This window comes from Lithobates pipiens, unplaced genomic scaffold (assembly GCF_037356315.1).
Source record: "Lithobates pipiens isolate NorthernLeopardFrog02 unplaced genomic scaffold, aLitPip1_a1.2 Scaffold_22, whole genome shotgun sequence".
In the NCBI taxonomy this organism is placed as follows: Eukaryota; Metazoa; Chordata; class Amphibia; order Anura; family Ranidae; genus Lithobates; species Lithobates pipiens.
This window is the reverse complement of record NW_027507784.1, coordinates 240076123-240101701: the sequence shown is the minus strand read 5'-3', so window position 1 is coordinate 240101701 and position 25579 is coordinate 240076123. Positions and strand designations below refer to the sequence as shown.

The following is a 25579-nucleotide window of genomic DNA, read 5'->3' as shown; positions in this document are numbered from 1 at the left end:
GACTGACTCTAGGCCTGAAACGTCCCTCACCACCCATTCCAGAAAGGAGCTGAACGCCTCAAAGAAGGCACAGGAAATCGAGCAACCCATGGGCAGGCACTTATCCACGTAGAACTGTTCCCGCCAGTGACACCCCAGCAGCCGAAAGCTATTTGGGTGCACTGGGAGTAGTCTGAAAGCCGATTCAATATCCGCCTTAGCCATAAGTGCCCCCTGCCCATAGCGCCTAACCCATCGCACCACCGCATCAAACGATGTGTACGATACCGTGCACGCCTCGGGGTCGATGAAGTCATTCAGCGAGCCCCCTTTAGGGAAGAAAAGATGATGTATCAGGCGGAACTTGGCCACCTCTTTTTTGGGGATGACCCCCAAAGGTGACACCACCAAGTCCCCCCAGGGTTTTTCTGCGAATGGTCCCCCCATGCGTCCCAAAGCCACCTCCTTACCCAACTTCTCATCCACCACCCCGGGTGCTGCAGCGCTGATTTCAAGTTTCCGGTCATCGACGGCGGCACCGCCAGAGCACACGGAATCCTGAAACCGACCCTAAACCCCGGCGTCAATAAGCGAGCCGCCTCCCCATCCAGATACTTACTTAGGAAAGGCAGCATCCTTTCCAGCATTACCAGAGTCCTCCCTTTTGTGAGCAGGGTCTCCTGCCCTTTTTCCCTTCTTGAAACACCTGGCGAGCATGTGGGCCCCCCCACAGCCCAAGCATTCATGCTTAAACCTGCACGCTTCCCCATACTTGCAGGCACCTTCATTGAATTGCCAGCACACCCCCCACTTCTTTCCTTCTGGCAGTCCTGAGGTTGGCGTACTCCCGCCCCCCCCCCCCCTGAAGAAACTGAGGCGGGGCCAGCGCCGAGGACATAAGCCTCATCCATAGACTGATGTCCTTGTGATCCCAATGCAGTTCCGGACGCACCGACTTCCGCTGCCTAAACTGCTCATCGTAGCCGAGCCAGGCCAGCTCCCCATATACCCTGTGAGCCTCTCCTATGGCATCCATATAGCAGAACATGAGTATGGACTTAAAGGGGAACCCCAACGCTGAAAAAAATCGGCGTGGGGGTCCCTCCCAGGTCCACATCAGACCCTTGTCCGAGCACGCTACCCGGCCGGCCAGGAAAGGGGGGGACGAGCGAGCACCCCCCCTCCTGAGCCGTACCAGGCCGCGTGCTCTCAACATGGGGGGGTGCCTTGTCCCCATGTTGTCGGGGTTTGCAGGCGGGGGGCTTATCAGAATCCGGGAGCCCCCTTTAATAAGGGGGCTCCGGATACTGGCCCCCCACCCTATGTGAATGAGTATGGGGTACAATGTACCCCTACCCATTCACCTGTAAAAAAAAGTAAAAAAAAACACAACACACAAGGGTTAAAATAGTTTATTGCACAGCTCCGGGGGTCTTCCGTCTTCGGGGGTCTTCTCGCCGGACTCCTCCGCTATCTTCTTCTAGCTCTTTTGCTAGTGGAGGAGCCCGGCTTTCTTCTTCGCCGCTGCCCTCTTCTTCCGACTTCGGGGGTCTTGTCCCCCTCTTTGGTTCTTCTTGCCAGGCCACGTGCCTTCTTCTAGCTCTTTTACAGGCGGTGGCCCGGTCTTCTGTCGCCGCTGTCACCACCTTCTGTTCTTCTGTTCTTCTCTTCAGATGTTGCCTCGTCGCTCTCTCTGCTCACAATGACGGGGAAAAGGCGCGCGGCGACTTATATAGGGACATCACCGGATGATGTCCCCGCCTATTATGATGTCACAGTCCCAGCATCCTCTGGGACTGTGACACCATAATGGGTGGGGACATCATCCGGTGATGTCCCTATATAAGTCGCCGCACGTCGCGTCTGTGCCATTGTGAGCGGAGAATGCGACGAGGCAACATCTGAAGAGAAGAACAGAAGAACAGAAGAACAGAAGGCGGCGACAGTGGCGACAGAAGACCAGGCCACCGCCTGTAAAAGAGCTAGAAGAAGGCACGGTGGCCCGGCAAGAAGAACCGAACGGGGGACAAGACCCCCGAAGTCGGAAGAAGAGGGCGGCGGCGAGGAAGAAAGCCGGGCTCCTCCGCTAGCAAAAGAGCTAGAAGTCCCCGACAACCAACGGCCAGGGTTGTCGGGAAGAGGCCCTTGTCCTCATCAACATGGGGACAAGGTGCTTTGGGGTGGGGGGGCCTCGCGGCCCCCCGTTCCCCAAGGCACCACCCCATGTTGAGGGCACGCGGCCTGATACGGCTCAGGAGGGGGGGGGCTCGCTCGTCCCCCCCTTTCCTGGCCGGCCAGGTAGCGTGCTCGGACAAGGGTCTGATGTGGACCTGGGGGGGACCCCCACAACGTTTTTTTCAGCGTTGGGGTTCCCCTTTAAGTCCATACCAGGTGACGGGGCCAGCCACGCCTCCTTCGCTGGCCCCGTCTACCTGGAGACGCGCTCAAAATGAGCAGACTTTTCTCCGCGTGGGAAAAGTCCGCTCATTTCAAAAGTACGGCAGACTGGCATACCAACGGCCAGATTGTCCGCCGAAATGTGAGTCCGGTGGAAAGATTAGAGTGCAAAAATACTTTCTAAGTCCGCCGTACTTTCGGGTAAAAAAGTCAGCCGGAGGCTACACACGGGGGGATTGTCTGGTGGACTTGAGTTTGCCAGACTTTTCTACCCGATTGTTTGATCGTGTGTACACGGCATTAGTCACCCCTGTCATGCCAGCCCCTCCTCTACCCCCTTCCAGGCTTCCAATCCGGGGCTTCTCTTTCAGTTTGCTGCAGTATATTCAGTACTGTATCCTGTGCAGCTAGATCTCACTGCCGATCGTTCCTGTTGTTCTGTTCCTAATATACTAGAGGCAGGCAGTTCATTCAGTTAGCTGCAGTATATTCAGTACTGTATCCTGTGCAGCTAGATCTCACTGCAGACTATTCCTGTTATTCTCTTTCTAATATACCACAGGCAGGCAGTTGATTCAGTTAGCTGCAGTATATTCAGTATATATATATATATATATATATATACACATCCCAGCTTTGTGTGGTTACATCTCACTGCAGGTCATTCCTGGTGTACTTATTCAAATTCATTACAAATACATCAAATACAGTATGTCTGGAAGGCCAGCAAGGAGGGCCAGACCCTCACAGGCCACTAAAAGAGGGCAAGCAGGCTCTGTGTCTACAGCCAAAAGCTTGTGCTTTTTTCCGGCAGCTGGCCGTTTTGAGCCACAACATGCAGAAGAGCTGGTAGAGTGGATGACCAATGCCAACACCACCACACCACCACCAAAGGCCCAATTTTTCTGACCCTGTTCAACAGGGGCATGTAATTACAGTTCTTATATAATATTTCACAGCAAGGCCCGTTCCAGCGCCCACCAAGAGTAACTGTGAGGGCTTACAGTGTTCTCGTACCACCAACACCTAAGGCCCAAATTTCTGCAGAGTATATAGGGCAGGTCCCTACTTTCAAAACATCCGACTTACAAATGTTTTGAAAGTAGGGACCTGCCCTATATACTCTGCCCTATATACTATATACTCTGCAGAAATTTGGGCCTTAGGTGTTGGTGGTACGAGAACACTCCTACTTACAAAACGAAGGGAGACAACAGGAAGAGAGGAAATCTACCCCTAGGAAGGGAAATTCTCTCCTATAAGAGTGAATATGGGAAAAAGGTGGCTCTTCCACTGATGCTTTATCACCAATCCGTGTTTCCCTAAAAACCCCAAATTTTCAAGATCCAATTGTCATTGGGACAAAAAGTGAGGTGAAATCTTCTGAATAGGGGCATAGACAGAAAAACAAATGTTATAGAGGTGATAACCATTCCCTATGTTTTCCAAAAAGCTTAAAAATTGATTTTTTGGCTAGAGCTACACTTACAAAATGTACCTGTTCCAAATCACAAACAGATTCAACTTAAGAACAAACTTACAGTCCCTGTTTTGTTGGGACCGCTTGTATACTGAGGTTCAGAGTATATAGGGCCTGGGGGCCCCTTTTCTTTTTTTAATTTGGGTGCGGGGTTCCCCTTAATATCAATACAAGACCCAAAGGGCTTGGTATTGGGCTGGGGGGTTACCCAATGCCGTTTTTCTCAATAATTGTTATCCATATTGCCGGGACCCGACATTACATTACAGCCGCAAGCAGTTTTAAATTACTTTTATTCCTTTATAAATGTAATTTTGTGCAGGAACTGTTCGGAAAACACGCGCCACTTTACAGGCATACTATAGACACCCCCCAGGTACGATATTTAAAGGAATACTTCACTTTTTATGTTTTCACTTTAAGCATCATTAAAATCACTGCTCCCAAAAAAGTCAGTTTTTAAAACTTTTTTTTGCATTGATACATGTCCCCTGGGGCAGGACCTGGGTCCCCAAACCCTTTTTAGGACAATATCTTGTATATTAGCCTTTAAAACTCGCACTTCTGATTTCTCACGTTTGAGTCCCTTAGACTTTAACGGTGTTCGAGAGTTCGCGCAAACTTTCGGTTTGTTCGTAGGTTTTAAATGGGAACCGAACCAGCGGGTGTTCGGCTCATCCCTAATCACCAGATGTACTTAAATTGATGTTACCCCAAAGCAAATATATATATCTATATCTATATAGATATATATATATATATAGATATCTATCTATAGATATATATATATATATATATATATATATATATATATATATATATATATATATATATATATATATATATATATATATATATATATTTGCTTTGGGGTAACATCAATTTAAGTACATCTGGTGATTATGGATGAGCCGAACACCCGCTGGTTCGGTTTCCATCCAAAACCTACGAACAAACCAAAAGTTTGCACGAACTCTCGAACAGATATATAGATATACATACAGTATTTCAAAAAGTGAGTACACCCCTCACATTTTTGTAAATATTTTATTATATCTTTTCATGTGAGAACACTGAAGAAATTATACTTTGTTACAATGTAAAATAGTGAGTGTACAGCTTGTATAGCAGTGTAAATTTGTTGTCCCCTCAAAATAACTCAACACACAGTCATTAATGTCTAAACCGCTGGCAACAAAAGTGAGTACACCCCTAAGTGGAAATGTCCAAATTGGACTCAATTACAGATATTCCCTCCCCGGTGTTAAGTCACTCAGTGTTACAAGGTCTCAGGTGTGAATGGGGAGCAGTGTGTTAAATTTGGTGTTATCACTCTCACTTTCTCATACAGGTCACTGGAAGTTTAACGTGGCACCTCATGGCAAAGAACTCTCTAAAGATCTGAAAAAAATAATTGTTGCTGTACATAAAGATGGCATAGGCTATAAGAAGATTACCAAGACCCTGGAACTGAGCTGCAGCATGGTGGCCAAGACCATATATCGGTTTAACAGGAAAGATTCCACTCAGAACAGGCCTCGCCATGGTCGACCAAAGAAGTTGAGTGTATGTGCTCGGTGTCATATCCAGAGGTTGACTTGCTACCAGCATTGCTGCAGAGGTTGAAGGGGTGGGGGGTCAGCCTGTCAGTGCTCAGACCATACCCCATACACTGCATCAAATTGGTCTGCATGGCTGTCGTCCCAGAAGGAAGCCTCTTCTATTGATAATGCACAAGAAAGCCTGCAAACAGTTTGTTGAAGACAAGCAGACTAGGGACATGGATTACTGGAACCATGCCCTGGGATCTGATGAGACCAAGATAAACGTATTTGGTTAAAATGGTGTCAAGCGTGTGTGGCGGCAACCAAGTGAGGAGTACAAAGACAAGGGTGTATTGCGTACAGTCAAGCATGGTGGTTGAAGTGTCACGGTCTGGGGCTGCATGAGTGCTCTTGGCACTGGGAGCTACAGTTCATTGAGGGAACCATGAATGCTAACATGTACTGTGACATACTGAAGCAGAGCATGATCCCCTCCCTTCGGAGACCGGGCCGCAGGGCAGTATTCCAATATAACGTCCCAAAACACACCTCCAAGACGACCACTGCCTTGCTAAAGTAGCTGAGCATAAAGTGATGGACTGGCCAAGCATGTCTTCAGACCTAAACCCTTTTGAGCATCTGTGGGGCATCCTCAAACGAAAGGTGAAGGTCTCTAACATCTACCAGTTACGTGATGTCCTCATGGAGGAGTGGAAGAGGACTCGAGTGGCAACCTGTGAAGCTCTAATGAGCTCCATGCCCAAGAGGGTTAAGGCAGTGCTGGAAAATAATGGTGGCCACACAAAATATTTACACTTTGGTCCCAATTTGGACATTTTCCCTAAGGGGTGTACTCACTTTTGTTGCCAGCGGTTTAGACATTAATGACTGTGTGCTGAGTTATTTTGAGGGGGCGGCAAACTTACACTGTTATACAAGCTGGACACTCACTACTTTACATTGTAGCAAAGTGTCATTTCTTCAGTGTTGTCGTATGTAAAGATATAACAAAATATTTAGAAAAATGTGAGGGGTGTACTCACTTTTGTAAAATACTGTATGTATATATTGCTTTGACAATCAATTTAAGTACATCTGTTGAAATTTCCACATGTGGATATCATGTTTAACCACTTAAATCCCGGACCATTTGGCTGGCCAAAGACCAGAGCACTTTTTGTGATTTGGCACTGCGTCGCTTTAACTCACAATTGCACGGTCATGCTACGTGGCTCCCAAGCAAATAGAGCTTTCTTTTGGTGGTAATTGATCACCTCTGCAGTTTTTATTTTTTGTGCTATAAACAAAAAAAATTGAGACAATTTTGAAAATAACGTATTATTTTTTACTTTTTGCTATAATAAATATCCCCCAAAAATATTTAAAAAAAACGTTTGTTTTCCTCAGTTTAGGCCAATATGTATTCTACATATTTTTGGTTAAAAAAAATCACAATAAGCATTTATTGATTAGTTTGCACAAAAGTTATAGCGTTTACAAAATAGGGGATAGTTTTATGCCATTTTTATTAATATTTTTTTTATTAGTAATGGCGGCGATTAGCGTTTTTTTTACATGACTGCGACATTATGGCAGACAGATCTGACACTTTTGGCCTGATTTTGGGACCATCCACATTTATACAGCGGTAAGTGCAATTAAAAATGCATTGATTACTGTGTAAATATGACTAGCAGTGAAGGGGTTAACCCCTAGATGGCACTGTAGGGGTTAAGTGTGTCCTAGGGAGTGATTCTAACTGTGGGGGGAGGGGCTGTGTGTGACACAACACTGATCACTGCTTCCGATTACAGGGAGCTGTGATCAGTGACAGTGTCACTAGGCAAAACGGGGAAATGCTTGCTTACATTAGCATTTCCCCATTCTTCCTCTCCATGAGACGATCGCAGGTATCCCTGCGGACATCGAGTCCGCGGGACCCGCGATCACGCTCACAAAGCCTGCGCGCGCAAGCCACATCTTAAAGGTCAATGTACAGGTATGGGATTCTGCCAGTATGTGCCTTCTGTAGCGGTATATCTGTGTGAAGCGGTCGGGAAGCGGTTAATATCAGTGCTGACTGTATAATTTTAAGCTGTGAGTGAACACAGTCAGTGGGTCTGAAAATGTTTTATCTTTTAGCAGCTTAACCACTTAAGGACCGCCGCATGCCAATGTACGTCATCAGAATGGCATGTACAGGCACAAGCACGTACATGTACGTGCTTGCCTTCCAGAGGGTGGGGGGTCCGATCGGACCCCCTCCCGCTGGATGTGGTGGTCCGTTTCGCTTCAGGAGCGATCCGGGATGAGGGGATGGCCGTTGGTTTCTGGCCACCCCCTCTCGATCGCTCCTGGCGAATGAGAAGCTTCCTCCCGCTGTGTATAGTAAACACAGGCAGGGAGGAAGTGATGTCATTCTCCTCGGGGCGGTCTTTTTGACCGGACTACGAGGAGAACACTGAAAGTAAGTACACCAAACACTACACTAACATGTAGGCACACATAGGCACACAAACCCCCCCCACCCCCCCCCCCCCGATCCCCCCCGCCCCCCCTCCCAGTCACAGTGTCACTGATTGCAGTGATCATTTATTTACTGATCACTGCATTCAGTGTCAGGGCAGTTAGTGTTAGGTCCAGGGTAGCTCCCTACCACCCCCCAATAAAGGTTTAACCCCCTGATTGCCCCTAGAGTTAACCCTTTCACCCCTTTTGCCAGTGTCACTAAGCGATCGTTTTTCTGATTGCTGCATTAGTGTCACTGGTGCCGCTAAGTAGCTAGTTATTTTTTTAGGTTCACCGCCAGGTTTTTATAGCACTAGGTACCCCGATATACTACCCAATAATGGTTTTAACCCCCTGATTGCCCCTAGTTAACCTTTTCACCCCCTTTTGCCAGTGTCACTAAGCAATCATTTTTCTGATCGCTGCATTAGTGTCGCTAGTGTCGCTAGGTAGCTAGTTATTTTTTTAGGTTCACCGCCAGGTTTTTATAGCGCTAGGTACCCCAATATACTACCCAATAATGGTTTTAACCCCCTGATTGCCCCTAGTTAACCCTTTCACCCCCTTTTGCCAGTGTCACTAAGCGATCATTTTTCTGATCGCTGCATTAGTGTCGCTAGGTAGCTAGTTATTTTTTTAGGTTCACCGCTAGGGTTTTTATAGCGCTAGGTACCCCCATATACTACCCAATAACGGTTTTAACCCCCTGATTGCCCCTAGTTAACCCTTTCACCAGCGATCACACTATAAGTGTCACTGGTGACGCTGGTTAGCCAGTTAGTTATTTAGGTTCCCTGTCAGGTTTTTATATAGCGCCAGGGACCCCCATATACTACCTAATAAAAATTTGAACCCCCTGATTGACCCTAGTTAACCCTTTCACCAGTGATCACTGTATAAGTGTTACGGGTGACTCTGGTTCGTTAGTTTGCTTTTTATAGCATCAGGGCACCCACCATTTATTACCCAATAAAGGTTTAACCCCCTGATCACCCGGCGGGTGATATCAAAGCGCTAGGTTAGTGCCAGTACCGCTAACACCCATGCGCAAAGCATAAACCTCCCGTAGTGGTATAGAATCTGAACAGATCAATATCTGATCTGATCAGATCTATACTAGCATCCCCAGCAGTTTAGGGTTCCAAAAAAACGCATTGTTAGCGGGATCAGCCCAGATACCTTCTAGCACCTGCGTTTTGCCCCTCCGCCCAGCCCACCCAAGTGCAGTATCGATTGATCACTGTCACTTACAAAACACTAAACACATAACTGCAGCGATCGCAGAGTCAGGCCTGATCCCTGCGATCGCTAACAGTTTTTTTTGGTAGCGTTTTATATTTTAATCCGGAAGGCAGTGCTTGGTTTTCGGGGTCCCATACGTGGCTAGGCTCCCAAAAAGTCCCCCACATGTGGTATCCCCATACTCTGGAGAAGCAGCAGAATTTATTTTGGGGTGTAATTTGACTTATGCCCATAGCATGTGTGAGCAATATATCATTTAGTGACAACTTTGTGCAAAAAAAATTAAAAAATTGTAATATTCCTGCAACTTGTGGCAAAATATAAAATATTTCATAGACTCAACATGCCTCTCAGTAAATAGCTTGGGGTGTCTACTTTCCAAAATGGGGTCATTTGGGGGAGTTTTGTGCTATTTTGGCATTTTATGGCCTTCGAAACTGTGATAGGTAGTGAGGAGTGAAATCAAAAATTTGCACCCTTAGAAACCCTGAAGGCAGTGATTGGTTTTCGGGGTGCCGTACGCAGCTAGACTCCCAAAAAGTCCCACATATGTGGTATCCTCGTACTCAGGAGAAGCAGCAGAATATATTTTGGGGTGCAATTCCACATATAACTATGGCATGTGTGAGCAATATATCATTTAGTGACAACTTTTTGTAAACTTTTATTTTATTTAATTCAATCGCTTGGGACAAAAAAAAAAAATATTCAATGGGCTCAACATGCCCCTCAGTAATTTCCTTGGGGTGTCTACTTTCCAAAATGGGGTCATTTGGGGGGGGGGGGTTTGTACTGCCCTGCCATTTTAGCACCTCAAGAAATGAGATAGGCAGTCATAAATTAAAAGCTGTGTAAATTCCAGAAAATGTACTCTAGTTTGTAGACGCTATAACTTTTGCGCAAACCAATAAATATACGCTTATTGACATTTTTTTTACTAAATACATGTGGTTGAATAAATGTTGCCCTAAATGTATGACTAACATTGAGTTTATTCGATTTTTCTTATAACAAAAAGTAGAAAATATCTTTTTTTTCTCAAAATTTTCAGTCTTTTTCCATTTATATCGAAAAAAATAAAAATCGCAGAGGCAATCAAATACCATCAAAAGAAAGCTCTATTTGTGCGATCAGCAATTTTTATCGTGACTGCAACATCTTGGCGGACACATCGGACAATTTTGACACCTTTTTGGGACAACTGCCATTAATACAGCGATCAATGCTATAAAATTGCATTGATTACTGTAAAAATGTCACTGGCAGTGAATGGGTTAACCCCTAGGTGGCAGTGCAGGGGTTAAGTGTTCCTAGGGGCGTGTTTCTAACTGTATGGGGGCATGGCTGTGTGTGACACCACACTGATTGCTGCTCCCGATGACAGGGAGCAGACGATCAGTGTGCTGTCACCAGGCAGAAGGGGGAGATGCTGTTTACATCGGCATCTCCCCGTTCTTGTGCTCCGTGACACGATCGCAGGTATCCCCGCGGCGATCGAGTCTGCGGGACCCGCGACCATGGTAACGGAGCTCTCGGCAGGCGCGCACGTGCGCGCACACCGGGAAATTCAAAGTGACGTACGAGCACGTTACTTTGTCCAGCCGTGATATTCTGCCAATGTATATGTACAGGAGCCGGTCAGGAACTGGTTAAAAAACATGTCTTATAGAAACAGATAACTTTGGGCATCTAGTGGCACTCAACGTTTCCTTGCATTACAGCCATTCATCAGGAGTGTTATGAATATACTGGAAAGGAAATGGACAGGGGTTAATGATAATGCCCTTAGAATAAGGGAGGACAGAGAGATTGTATACACACATATACACAGCCTCAAGGCCAGGTCCAGTATCTGCCAAGCAAGACAGGGTTAACAGGCATGATGTCTCCCCCGGGAGTTGAGACGGGGGAACCCTCAAAGGAAAGAACATTGCCCAGAGCCCAACACGGTGGTCACAGCATGATCCAATATGCTATGTGTGCATGGAAAGTGCATAGTAATCTTGGAATAAATGTGTCAAAAAGGGATTCATGAAATATGAGAAAGTGTAAAAATAATGTGGCAAAATTTCGGTGTTCCCACAAGGGGACTAAATGAGAGGGTGTATGTGAAGTAAAACCAAGTGGAGGGTAGGAAAAAGCATACCAAAGGAGGATGGCTGATCTCCTAGCGAAGAAGGCAACCTGTGTGTGGGATCAGTGTGTGCTTCCTTGTGATTGAGTCAAGCAAATGAACCATCAGCGGCTCCAAGGCTACTATATACTCCCATTCCCAGGGAGGGGCCCCCGTCAACGTCATGCCTGATTGGCCAGTCTGCACCTACATGTGGAGGAGCCACCAGCAGTGAGTCTCCACCCATGTCGTGCGTGCTAAGGATGGAAAACAGGATGTTAAATCAACGTCGATGACACCGCTGAAAGCGGAGTCGAAGCATGACGCCGATGAGCAGGCCAAGCTCCGCCCCCACCAAAGGGTGGGGGGAGGGACGGGCTGCTGCACATCGCAACCCCGGAGACAAAGAAAACACCCGACCCCCCTAAAACTCAAGCAGAACCGGACAAGGGATTGGGAGGTGATCTAAAAAGGATACTGAGTCGAAAATAATACATAGGGAGATATTAACATAAGGATCTAAATGGGAATAAGGGATACATCTGATAACAAATTGCTGAGCACTATTATGGCCCAGTGTAAGGGGAATAAACAAAAATTGATAAAGTATGTTAGGTGTGACAGGTCACTGGGAACAGGTGTCTTCCACCCAATTATGTGTCAAACAGTGACCTCCATCCCTAAATTAGTTTATAGAAAAGGAGAGCTGTGGGACTTTAAATGAGGTGACCGCCATGTCAGATATGGACGAAAACAACATAAAGTTAAAGTTACAGTACATGATTTATTGTTACATTGCCTTGTGTTATGACTTCATATCCCACACAGGTGCGGGCATCTGTGAATATTCTGCGGCTATCTATGCCCAGAAGTGGGTGCAGATGGTATCTGCACCCCCTCCCCCTCAAAGGTGCCAATTGTGGAACCGGAGGGGGTGGGGATTCCGATGAGTAGAAGTTCCACTTTAGGGTGGAGCTCTGCTTTAATTTTACAGTACAGGGCATAGGTTGAATATTCTGTGATTGGACAGTGTTGCTGGGAACTCTCCCTCTGTGTATTACTATAACCCCACCCCACTCTGTGACCTCAGTTTTTTTGCTAGTGTATCTAAGTGATAGACCCCCTTCTCTATTTTGATGCTTTCTGGACAACAAAAAAATGTAGCAAGTAAGGTTGAACTTTGAAAGCACTGGAACAGAGAGGCACAGAATGATGCTGCAAGGGTTAATGGAGGGCCGGGCATGACAGTGGTGACTAAGGGACAACAAGAGTTAATGGATCTGCAAAGGAAGAGTGGAAGTCAGGAGGCTGGCTCTCAGGTTCATTTTGTGGAGGAAGGGGAGGAGCCTTATAAAAGGGAGTGGGTGGAGTGGGGAATCAGTCTGTGGAGAGAATCAGGAAGAGGAGGCAGTTTTTTACCACTGCTCCTCTCACAATGGCGGATGTGGCGTAAATCCTGGCGGGACTGAGGCGGGCAGCGGCGGTGATGGGTCCGGAGTGGCTGCAGGATCAAGTGGCATCAATGGCGGACGCGGAGACCAATCGGCGGCAGGGTGAGCAGACACACCGCGCGCGGAGGTCGCGATCTCCGGCGCGTTATTGCCCCGGGCCTGCACCTCGGCCACCTCGTGCGGTTCAGAGCCATGGGGAGAATGGAGCGATTCCCCCAGCAAAACGGGTGCTGTGCGACGCAGTAGGCCTCAGGTGGTCTGGACGCCGCCGGCCTATCGTGGGGGGTGGGGCCACGGGCCAGCATGGCGCCGCTTCTCCGCTGGGGGGGTCTCAGCACTGGTAGCAGGGGGGGGACGTGGCAGGCCCCAGCAACGCAGATGGGACATCCGGCAGATTGGTGGGGAAGAGCGATGGATCCCGGGGGACTGGCAGCAAGACCGCGAATTCCGCTCGCCCGGCGAGGGGGCGGGGCTTACCCGGATGGTCGGCTGGCTACTGCATCGGGGGCAGGAGGATCACGGGACAGCTCGAGGGAGGCCCTCAGGTCCGGTCTGCCACGCCGGTTTGAGTCAAGGATCACGATTTCACGGGGTCAGGCCCCGTCGGGGTTGGGGGGATGGCCTCGGGAGTCCCGTCGCTCGGGGGGCTTCCTGCAACATTGGCTGCGGATCGTTCCGATCAGAGGGAGAACTGTCAGAGGAGGAAGAGCAGCCAGCACCAGCACGGGAGAGCAGCAGACCGGCGGTGGGGCGAGGCCCTGGTCAGCCTGGTGAGTCTATTACCCTGTGACTTTTTCTAGTGCTTTGCAGGATTTGCTGGGAGTGGTACAGGTGGGCACAGGGGTGTCGGTGGTGCCTGCCGCTGGGGAGAGGACTGTAGCTGCGGTCGGGTCGGCGGCGGGGACTGCCTCTGCCGTGGACGGGGCCGCAGCACAGGTTAACGATCTCTTGGAGGGTTTGCGTGTGTTAGTGGCTAAATTTGATGGGGGCCGGGGTACTACGGGGCCAGCCGCGCCATGGTCTGCGCCGGGGGTGGGGACCCCCGAGAAGGATGCTCGGCAGGCAGGGGGGGCACCCTCGCTGGCCCCTGCCGTGGCACAGGTGGGGGTGGAAAAAAGCGCGCAGCAGGTGGGGGCGACAGGCGACAAGGAGCCGACTGTGCGGACCGACGTGGTCAGGATCGCTGATGCAGCCCGGTGCGAGGTTTATGTGTGCTTCGAGGGGCCGCTGGGAGCGCACTTGAAACCAGAGGTTCGCACGATGATAGCAAAGGGTGAGTATGTAGAAATCTTCTCGCTGCTCCCATTGGAGAAGTTTAATCTGGATAGGGTTAATCCAGATCGTTCTAAGAAGGAGGATGAGGAGAAACGGCGGTATCGGTTGATTCCACTGACTTTTCCGAACTGGCTCCAGGCGTTCGCCATCTTGGCTAGCGTCATTGGCGAGACTCACCCCGAGCAGTGCTCGGCCCTCTTCTGCTATATGGATGCCATTGGGGAAGCGCATAGGGTTTATGGGGGAGTCACCTGGCTGTGGTATGACGAGCAATTCCGTCAGCGGAAGGCAGTCCGGGCGGAACTGCGTTGGGATCATAAGGACATCAGCCTCTGGATGAGGCTTATGTCTTCTGCGCGGGCCCCGCCTCAGTTTCTTCAGGGGGGGGTGGGAGTGCATCGTCCTCAGGGCTGCCGGACGGAAAAAAATGGGGGGTCTGCTGGCAGTTCAATGAGGGAGCCTGCAAGTTCGGGGTGGATGCAAGTTTAAGCATGAGTGCTCAGGGTGTGGGGGAGCCCACATGCTGTCCAAGTGTTTCAAGAGAGGGAAGCGGGCTGGAGACGCTGCGCAAAAGAGGGATGACGCCGGTGAAGGTGGAAAGGATGCTTCCTTTTCTAAGTAAGTATCTGGTTAGGGCGGCGGCGAGTCTATTGGCTTCGGGTTTTCGGGACGGGTTCAGGATTCCTTGTTCTTTGGCAGTGGTTCCGCCGGTGGCAGGGAATTTGAAGTCGGCAATGGAACACCCGGGGGTGGTGGATGACAAATTGGGAAAAGAGGTGGCGTTGGGTCGTATGGGGGGGCCGTTTGCATCTAAGCCTTGGGAGGACTTGGTGGTTTCCCCATTGGGAGTTGTTCCCAAGAAGGAGGCTTCTAAGTTTCGGCTGATCCACCACTTGTCCTTTCCAAAAGGGGATTCGATCAATGATTTTATTGACCCGGATGCGTGCACGGTTTCCTACACGTCTTTTGACACGGCGGGCCGTTGGGTGCGCCGGTATGGGCGAGGAGCACTTATGGCAAAGGCTGACGTTGAATCAGCTTTTCGTCTGCTTCCGGTCCATCCGGACAGCTTTCGGTTGTTGGGGTGCCGTTGGCGGGACCAATTCTATGTGGATAAGTGCCTGCCAATGGGTTGCTCCATTTCGTGTGCGTTTTTGAGTCGTTTAGCACCTTTTTGGAATGGGTGGTGAGGGATGTGTCAGGGCTAGATTCGGTTATCCACTATCTGGACGACTTTTTGTGCGTTGGGCCACCTGCCTCCGCTGCGTGTGCGATTCTGCTTTCCACGTTGCAGTACATCGCGGGTAGGTTTGGAGTGCCCCTGGTGGCAGACAAAACGGAAGGCCCGACCTCGGAATTGAGTTTTTTAGGGATAGTGATAGACTCGGTGGCTATGGAGTGCAGGTTGCTGTGGCGGTGTTCCTGGTAGTCTTTGACAGTTGACGGTAAATCAGAGGTGATCTGATGGGGTGGGGGGCTCATCAATAGTATCGGCCCCTCCGTTGTATTCCAGAACGGTGGATGGAATACTGGTATGTGTCACTGCGGGAGGTTGTCTCCGACCGGTTACAGGTGGAGGCCTGGAAAAGTAAAAAATGGGTACCGCAGTGACTTTTGGTGTTTGGTGGAGTTATGGGTCACCGTCAGAGATCACCAGAATGGGCAGGTTATGGTTGTTATGTTAATGTTGTATATATATATTTATTGATTATTTATATATATATATATATATATATATATATATATATATATATATATATATATATATATTTTGTTAGAGTGATACGAAGTTGTTAATAAAGGCTGTTGTGGCCATTTTACTCCAAAGAAAGGTGTGGTCTCATCTGTTAATCGGGTAAAGGTAAGGGGGAGATAAAAAGTTGGGGGGTAACTGGGTTATGGGGTAAAAGGGAACATTTAGGCTACACTGGTCATGACCTCACGGGTGTGAACTAAGTGTGCATGCAGTCAGGGTGCAGCTTAAAAATGCACTGGAAAGTTTCTGGTTCGAACCAACACATAAAAGTATTTTTCTATCTTTAGAAATTGCAGCTTGCCATTGCATGCTACTATTAAAGTGGTTGTAAACCCTTACAAACCACTTTGACCTACAGGTAAGCCTAGATTAAGGCTTACCTGTAGGTCCAAGCAATATCTCCTAAACCTATATGGTTTAGGAGATATTTGCCCGAAAACAGGCACCACTGTCTACGGCGCATGCGCTGTAGACAGCGGTGCGCAGGCGCACTGAGCGCGGCATTTCCAAGAATGGAGCTGCCGCGCGTGTCGACTCCCGTGCGCATGCGCGGGAGTGACGTCATCGCGGCTTCGCCGAATGACAGCGGCGGAGCTGCGAGACGCCACCAGCAAGATGGATGCGGCGGACTACAGGGGACAGCGCGACTTCGCTGGCTCCTGTGTCAGGTAAGTGACACATAATGGGCTACTATGCGATGCATAGTAGTCCATTATGCTTTGCCTTTGCAGGGAATAAAAGAGGAAGTAAACTCATCAGGGTTTACTTCCTCTTTAAGTGTATGATCTACCATAAAACCATTGACTCCCACCGGGTTCTCCTTCTAGAATATATGTTGCATGCATGTTTTTAGCTCCCAATTTCATAACTTTATATTTATTAACATTAAACCTCATTTGCCACACAGTTGCCCAATTAAGGTGCATTGAAGTGGGCTGGTAAGTTGTAGACATCCTGTAAGGACATTATTTAACTATATAGCTTGGTGTCATCTGCAAACACTGACATCGTATTTTAAATACCACACTCTATATACTGTATTTATCAGCATATAACACACAGGCATATAACATGCACCCTAATTTTAAGAGGGAAGTTTCAGGAAAAAAAGCTTTCCGCAGCCCCCCTGTACAGTACACAGACTCCTGCACATTATGCAGCCCCCTTTACATTACACAGCCCCCTCCCCCTGCACAGTACACAGATTCCTGGACATTACACAGCCCCCTTTCATTATAAAGCCCCTCTGCACTCCCAGGAGACCCTTCCTGGGACAGCACTGCCAGAATACTCTAAACTTAGAAAAATCACTGGAAGCCCCTTCTCATATACTGCTCCTCCTGCGTCACTCTCATTGTAAATTGAAGCCTCTAAATACCTCATTAGCACCGCTCTTTCATGAACCCCGTCAGATGACTGCTCTCCTCTGATTTACATGGATGGTCATGTGATCACTCTCCTCCTCCAATCTAAAGCTAGAAGAGGAGGAGGAGAGCGGAGAATGGAGTATGGTGCTGCTGAGGTAGGTAGAAGCTTCCATTTACAATGACACAGTGACACAGGAGGAGCAGTGTAAGCGAAGGGGATGGCAAGTGATTTTTTCTTAACTTCAAACTATGCTGGCAGTGCTGTCCCAGGGCCAGGAGAGGAGGGGTGGCCAGCCTGACACCTCCCCCCAGAAACCACCAAATCCCCACCCCTGTTTGTAAAAAAACAAATGGGAGGAAAAATTGTTTGTTATAGGCTGATAAATATGGTAATTTATAAATATGTTAAAAAGTGAGGGTCCCAATACTGAACCCTGGGGTCCACCACTAATAACCTTAAACCATTCAGAGTATGAGTCATTAATCACTACTGTCTGAAGATGGTCTTTTAGACCGTTTTCTCTCCATTTAGAAACTCAATTTTCTAAGCCAGTAGACTTAAAGTGGTTGTAAACCCTTACAAACCACTTTGACCTACAGGTAAGCCTAGATTAAGGCTTACCTGTAGGTCCAAGAAATATCTCCTAAACCTATATGGTTTAGGAGATATTTGCCCGAAAATAGGCACCGCAGGCGCACTGAGCGCGGCATTCTCAATGACGGAGCTGCCACGTGTGTCGGCTCCCGTGCGCACGCGCGGGAGTGACGTCATCGCGGCTTCGCCGAATGACAGCGGTGGAGCTGCGAGACCCCACCAAGAAGATGGATGCGGCGGACTACAGGGGACAGCGGTGACTTCGCTGGCTCCTGTGTCAGGTAAGTGACACATAATGGACTACTATGCGATGCATAGTAGTCCTTTATGCTTTTCCTTTGCAATGAATGAAAGAGGAAGTAAACTCATCAGGGTTTACTTCCTCTTTAAGCTTACACATTAGCCATGTGTGGGGAACTGTGTCAAACACTTTTTGCAAAATCCAGGTTTACTATATCTATAGCCACTCCTTTGTCCTAAGTTTCTGCTTACCTGTTGAAGAAGTGGTATTAACAGAGGAGAATAAAGAGTACCCAAAGGTGATGCTGGAGGAGATCTTAGAGGATTTCTCACCCCTAGGCTTCTATAACCCTGACATTACAGCTTCAGGAAAAATACTTCATGTAGATATGCACACATCTGCTGTGTGCAAAACTACTGGCATAGTTCTACCTGATTCTCCTTTGTTTTTTTATGCCCCTCTCGGTACAAAGTCTGCAAAGTCTAAAAACCCATTTCTCATTTGTGTACAAAAAGAATGCACAAAAAATGCACATTTTATGAAGATTGGGGTACTCTTAAAAAGATTTTTACTCCTCCAAGAATCGTTGCCAAGCTATATCTAGTGGAAAAAGAATTTTAAAAATATGGACTGTTCCTAAAGTAGACCTTGTTGTCTCAGTCTTAAATAAATGTCTTAATGCTCCTATAGATATGTTCTTTCTTTTGATTCCCTGCAAAGGTAAAGCATAATGGACTACTATGCATCGCATAGCAGTCCATTATGTGTCACTTACCTGACACAGGAGCCAGCGAAGTCACCGCTGTCCTCTTGTGCACAAAGCCTCCATCTTCTTGGTGGCTCTCGCTGCTCCGGCGCTGTCAATCGACGAAGCCACGATTACGTCACTCCTGCGCATGTGTACGGGAGCCGCCACTTGCGGCATATCGCCGTTGACAGCGGCGCGCCACTGTCTATGGCGCATGTGCCGTATACAGCGGTGCCTGTGTTTTGGCAAATATCTCCTAAACCATGTAGGTTTAGGAAATATTTCTTGGACCTACAGGTAAGCCTTAATCTACAACCACTTTAAATCACAACTCCACGATTGCTGAGAAAAAAACATTCCCCCCCCGGGTGATATATGTACAAGGATTTCAACAAACTTTTGCAGATTCCTGCCTTTTGTTATTCTGAAGAAATCCCTGTTTGTTCTTCTGTGCTCATGTGGCAAAGTGTATCTAATGGGAGTGGTTTCATAATTATCAATCTAATATTTATTAGTACATTAAAATAATCCCACAATTGGGCACTCACATGATATAGGATTATATAAGGCTCATCAATGGTGATAGTCTAGCAGATGGTGTCTCCGGCGCTTCCAATCCGAGTTGTAAACTACCCACAGTATGACAGGGAGATGATAAGATTAAAGATGGCAGGTCAGAGTAGTTTCTAGGTGTAGGTGGATGGAAAAGAGTCTTGGAATTTCAAAAAAGTCATTTTTCAAGAACTTTTTGCTTGAAGTAGGTACTTTGAGTGATGTAGTCACAAATTCTTGTACAATTCTGCCTTAGTCAGCAGAACTGACCTTTAGGTATATTTTTTACCCACTGTGGGTGATGACAACTTTTAAAGTGCAAGTACGAGTTGCCAGCAGTGGGTTTAGTGTAATTACGGTCAAAAATCTGGTTGTATCATGGCCTAATTCAAGATCTAATAAAGCAGGTCTTTGTTCCAAACTGTGGTGAAGGAGATACCCAAATTATTATTATGGCAGTGTGCAACAAATGACTTTACCAGAGTGTAAGGACCATCCCAGATAACCACAAATATTTTAGCTATCGGTATCTTGTTGTTTGCATAAACCAGTAGTATTAACTCTCACAAATATTTAATTACATGGCAGTGTAATCTCCTGTATTTAAATTCGGCCCTCCCCTATCCCCATATCGCTTGAGAAAGGAGCACACATGCTCTGTGCAAGGCTTGCGCATGCTCAGTAACGCGTTGTCGTTCCCCTTCCATCTGGTGATGCTACACGCAGGCTCACACTGTGCTACGAGCCTCTTTTCCATCCATCTCCATCCACCTACACCCAGAAACGACTCTGACCTGACGGCTTTCATCCTGACCATCTCCTTGTCATAACATGGGTAGTTTACAACTCAGGTTGAAAGCGCTGGAGACACTGCTTGCTGGACTATCACCATTAATGAGCCTTATATAATCCTATATCATGTGAGTACCCAATTGTAGGATTATTTTAATGCCCTTATAAATATTACACTTAGGCCGCGTACACACGCGCGGACTGTTCGCCCAACCTTGTCCGCTGAACAGTGTTTGGGGCGGACAGTCCGCTCGTGTGTGGGGCTTCAGCGGACAGTTTCAGCGGACAGTTGGCCGAACAAGGTCTTACGGAAATTCCGAAAAACTGTCCGCTGAAACAAGGTTTCAGCGGACTGTTCGCTCGTGTGTAGGCTTGTTCGGCCAACTAAGTCTCGCGCATGCTCAGAAAGGATTTCCACGTCGGAAGGTTGCATTGCAGTGTATAGGACGTCGTATTTTTCGTCCCGTCGTACGTGCCGTTCACGTCATCGCGCACGGTTTCAGCAAACTGTTCGTCCGTCGTGTGTGGTCATGTCCGTCCATGCTAAGTTTGAGCGGACTGTTCGCTCAAACTGTTGGACGGACAAAGTTGGGCCAACAGTCCGCGCGTGTGTACGCGGCCTTAGAGGCACTCTTTTGTTTTTCTTTTTATGCTAATTCACAGAGTCTGCTTCACTCCAGAGAAGAGCTTGTCATTTGTGCATTAATCCACCTTCAGCCTGCACATTGACAGGCGTTCCTTTACCACATGGATTTTTAATGGACTTTATGGACTTGTAATTGTTTGGTTCTATCTAGAGCACTGGAGTTTATTGTGTGTTTTTTTTTCTCATAATTATCAATCAGTTGTGGCAGCTGCACCATCAATGAGGAATGCTGCTGGGCCTGCATCCCTTTGGACATGTTCCTGTTGGGAATATCTCACCAAAATTAAAAATTTGTTCCAGGGGATGTTGAAAATCTGACTTGTATCTTGGTGCAGGCTTCTGGGAAAATCGGTGAGCCAATCAGTGGCGGCCTGTCCATAAAGGGCGCAAGTGTGCCCCCCCCCATCCATTCTTCTGGCCCCCTGATCTACATACAGGGCACCATACTATGTATTCCAATGGGAGAGCGTGTTTTTTTGAAGCACGGGATTAGAGCGAGAGGTTCTAATAGACTTCAAAAAGGGTGGGCTTGGGGGTTGGGGGGAGGGTAGATCCCACTCAGTTGTGTGACTATAGCAAATGAATATTCACTAAATCTCCTCCCCACCAATGAGAAAGTGGGTCATGAGATCCGTTTCCCGATTGGCCAAAACGTCACTCAATCCTATTGCCGAGGAGACAGGAGATTCACGGCAAGAACTGCCGTGCTGGAGGAGAGGACATCGGAGCTGATGACCGCAACCCATCACCTAGATGGGGTTCCCCATGCTGGAGGACATTGGAGCTGCTGCCAACCACCGGCCACCTGCCACCCACCACCTAGATGGCGTAAGTGCCGCCACTGCCTACCGCCCAGAGGGGGCATTTTCACCCCTCACAAAAAAAAACACCAGGAGCCAATCACACAAGCAGGAAATTATGTTTCTGCGGGGCATTCTGTACACATTCTCAGTACAGAACACCTCCAGGCAGCCATATTGCACAGAAAATTACAGAGCTGCAGATTGAAAAGGCAAGGGTAATTTTAAATAATATTCAATTACAATATGATTTAAGTCGCAATTGTACATGCTATATTATTTTTTCTTTATTTGCTATTTTTTTTCCCACAGAAGTGGAGGTTATCCTTTAGGATTCTGTAGACAGAAAATTTGAGAACCTTGAAGGCACTCTTGATGGTCCAGCTTTGTAACCAGCTATTCCATATGTATAAAATAGTGACAAAGTTACAAAAAAACAGTGCTGATAAATCAAACATCAGTTTTCATGTATACACAAAAAATATAGTGACAATATGTTGTGTATAATTGAATCAGAAGGATTGTCCATAATCCTCTCAATAAAGTCCAAATGGATTCAAAAGTAGATAATGTGATAGTGATTCAAACAGTGAAGAAAACTATGCAGTCTGACAAGTGATGTTCAGTGGGTGAAATAATAGAAGATCCGCCACTGTAAGTAACAGTAGGCTTACCAGAGCGATTGGACACAGACGTGTATATACCCGCTGAGCCAAACAAACTTGAATAGTAATAATACTTTTTCAATGGCCACAGACTACGGGAAACCTTTGGATAACTTCCAATTATGTATTGTGGGTTATGATGCCCAAATGGATGTTAACCAAAGAAGAGGAAGCAAAGAAAGAGGGCACATAGCGTAATTCTGCTAAAAACTCTTTACAGCATATTTATTAGATAAAAGTAAACTCACATTTAGTAATGACAATCAAGCGCTTAGAAGTGGCAATAAAAGTGGGTTCAGCAATGTATCCCGACGCATTTTGTCCTATTGGACATCATCTGGGGGAAACGTTATGTGCCCTTTTTCTTTGCTTCCTCTTCTTCACAGAAGAGTCCTCAGGGGTCACTAGGGATTACAGTATCTGGAGTTGCCTCCTCCTAGCCGCGTACTACTCTCAAGGTTTCTGGGAACTGAAAATCATCTCTTAATGTTTGAAGTATTTCTTCCTCTGCTTCAATGACTCCAGAATCCTTCTCCTCTTGTGTGTTCTACGGCATTGCAAGAATGGTGTCTGCATAAAACGAGCCTTGAGAGAAAAGGCTTCTTCGTGCTGCTCTGCCTCTAGTGCCCAGTCCATAAAGCCATGCAGAGTATGCTCCAGCAAGAACACAAGAGGGATTGTGTCAGTGATGCATGCATTGTCATGGCTCACCATCCTTGTCGCCTCCTCAAATGGTGACAGTACATTGCATGCATCCTTTTTCAGCAGCCATTGGTGTGGGAAAAAAAATTGAGGTGCCCTGAGCCTGTCCTTGTGCCATACTCACAAATTTACTCATTGATGGCCCAGCTGCTGCAGCATGGCCAGAGTTGAGTTCCATCTGGTGGGCATGTCACAAATCAAGCAGTTTACAGGCAGATGGAATTCTCACTGAATTTCAGCCAACCGAATGCTGCCTGTGTATGACCGCCTGAAATGGCTACAGACTCCTATGGTCTGCTTTGAAAGACCTTGCAAACCTGTCTACCTGCTTAAGAAATGCTGCACCACCAAATTGAGAACATGTGCCAAGCATGGCAGAAGTGTAAACTTTCCCTGTCGAAGGGCGGACCGAAGGTTAGTGCCATTATCCCACACCACCATTCCTGCCTTAAGCTTCCATGGCATTTACCACCTCTGGGCCTGCCCCTGCAGAGCTGAAAGAATGTCCAAGCATGATGCTGGGGCTATGGCAGGAATAGCTGTGGACAAGGAGGCAGAATAAGCCATTCTGGCAGCTGCGGTGGACTGCGCACTAGTGTCAGCTTGGGTCATAGAGAATGAGGAGGATGAGGGTGGTTTAGTAAGCTAGTCCACCACCTCCTTTACATGCTGTGGCTGGAAAGCATGGACAGCATCACTAAACAGAGACAAAGGTGCCCTGCCTGAGGACAGACCACAACCGCCTTTGCCTGTGGAGCACAGTCGCTGCTGGCCCCCTTACAGTGGCATGGGAATGTCTGCCAGTCCCTGTTGGCCTCCCAGACACGATTGGGGGGGGGCTTATTATCCAAATTTAATAGATACTGGGAAATGTGTAATTGGATGCACTTTATTGAATGAAAAGTGGTGTTTGGTGCACTTTAAATTGAGGACTGACGCTGACAGAAATGTGAAAACTATAAAAATAAAAAAAAAATAGAAAAGGGGGAACACCAGTGCCGCAGTCAGAAAAACTGCGGCTGACAATTTTTTTTTAAAAAGGGGCCAGGCAGGAGACAAAAAAAACAAAAACAAGCAGCAATCAAAAAAAGGGGGTATACAGCACTAAATGTTATGTAATGCTGTGTTAAACACTACACTATACTGACACACTATACTAACACTACACTAACACTCTACGCTCAGAGTCACAATAAGTGAACACACTAACTGCTTGTAGCAAAATGAGCCCTCCTCTGTCTCTCTCCAACACAATAGAAAAAACTTCTATGGGAAGTTACCTTTTATAGTGCGGGGTGGGACTATGAGCACTGAGCCGTGATTGGAGAAATTCATCATCACATTGTCCAATCAGGGCTCTAACTGTGCTAATTGATGGCTTAATCCAATTAGGGCCCTAGAATGCACTGGGAAGCGCAACAAGAAGAGACAGATGTTCCCATACCACTATGAGGGAGTCAGCAGTAGACATGTGCGATTAGTTTCGTATGAATTGAAAATTAGTGCAAATTTCCGTAATTTCGTACATTCGGGAGGATCCGAAATACAAATTGCTATGCTTCTGAATTTTGTATGAAATATGAAATTTCATTTACAAATTTTGGATCCAAATTCCTAATGAACATTCGTAATTGTTACTCAAAGTTAACAAACATAAAAGTTAAAAACCCAGGAAGTCAGCACAGCACAGGGATGGTGGGAGCTCCTCATAATGATAAATTCATCATAACGAACATTCGTAATTGTTACTCAAAGTTAACAAACCTAAAAGTTAAAAACCCAGGAAGTCAGCAAAGCACAGGGATGGTGGGAGCCCCTCATAATGATAAATTCATCATAACAAACATGCGTAATTGTTACAAAAAGTTAACAAACCTAAAAGTTAAAAACCCAGGAAGTCAGCACAGCACAGGGTTGGTGGGAGCACCTCATAATGATAAATTCCTCTTAACGAACATTCGTAATTGTTACAAAAAATAAAAAAATAAATAGCGAAAATTCGTATTTCGTGCGAAATTTCAGACACGAATTACGAAATACTAATTAATTCTAATATGAAACAGAACGAAACTAAATTCAAATTTATTGACTGCGCACATGTCTAGTCAGCAGCATCTGTGTCCACAGGCAAAGGTGGATGTGGTCTGTCCTCAGGCAAGGCACACTTGTCTCTGTTTAGTGATGTTGCCTGTGCTACCCAGCTACAGCATGCAGAGGAGGTGGTGGACTGGTTTACTAAATCATCCTTCTCCTCCTCTATGATCCAAGCTGACACAAGTGTGCAGTCCACCCGTGCTGCCAGGGTGGCTTATTCTGCCTCCTTGTCAACAGCTACTCCTGCTATAGCCCCAGCATCATGCAGGGTGAATTACTGAATTATTTGAACACAGCGTCAGCCACTTGCTTCTTGAGGATGCACATACATTGCTTGATTCTGATGTTGGTTCTAAGGTAGAGGAAGGGAGTAACACGAGCCTAAAGAGAGGGGAGAACACTGATAAACAACACATTGGCAGTCATGTTATCCCAGCCGCAGCGTATTGACAAGTTGGCTCCTGTGATGATGAGTAGACATGTGTGGCTTGTTTAGTTCCGAAAAAATATTCAGACAAATTTTTCATTATTGGGAGATTCAGCTATATCTAAATATCCGAATTACAGTATAAACAAAGTTTACTGAATGCTCCGAATAACTAAATTAAATTTCGTCTGAATTTATGAAATTC

At 47.0% G+C, this 25579-nt stretch overlaps 1 protein-coding gene across 2 annotated transcripts in view; it reads right to left on the bottom strand.

Annotated features, from left to right (window-relative positions):
* Window positions 1–25579, bottom strand: part of BMERB1 (bMERB domain containing 1) — a 589325-nt gene that overhangs the window by 284117 nt on the left and 279629 nt on the right. The gene's annotated exons all lie outside the window — the stretch shown is intronic.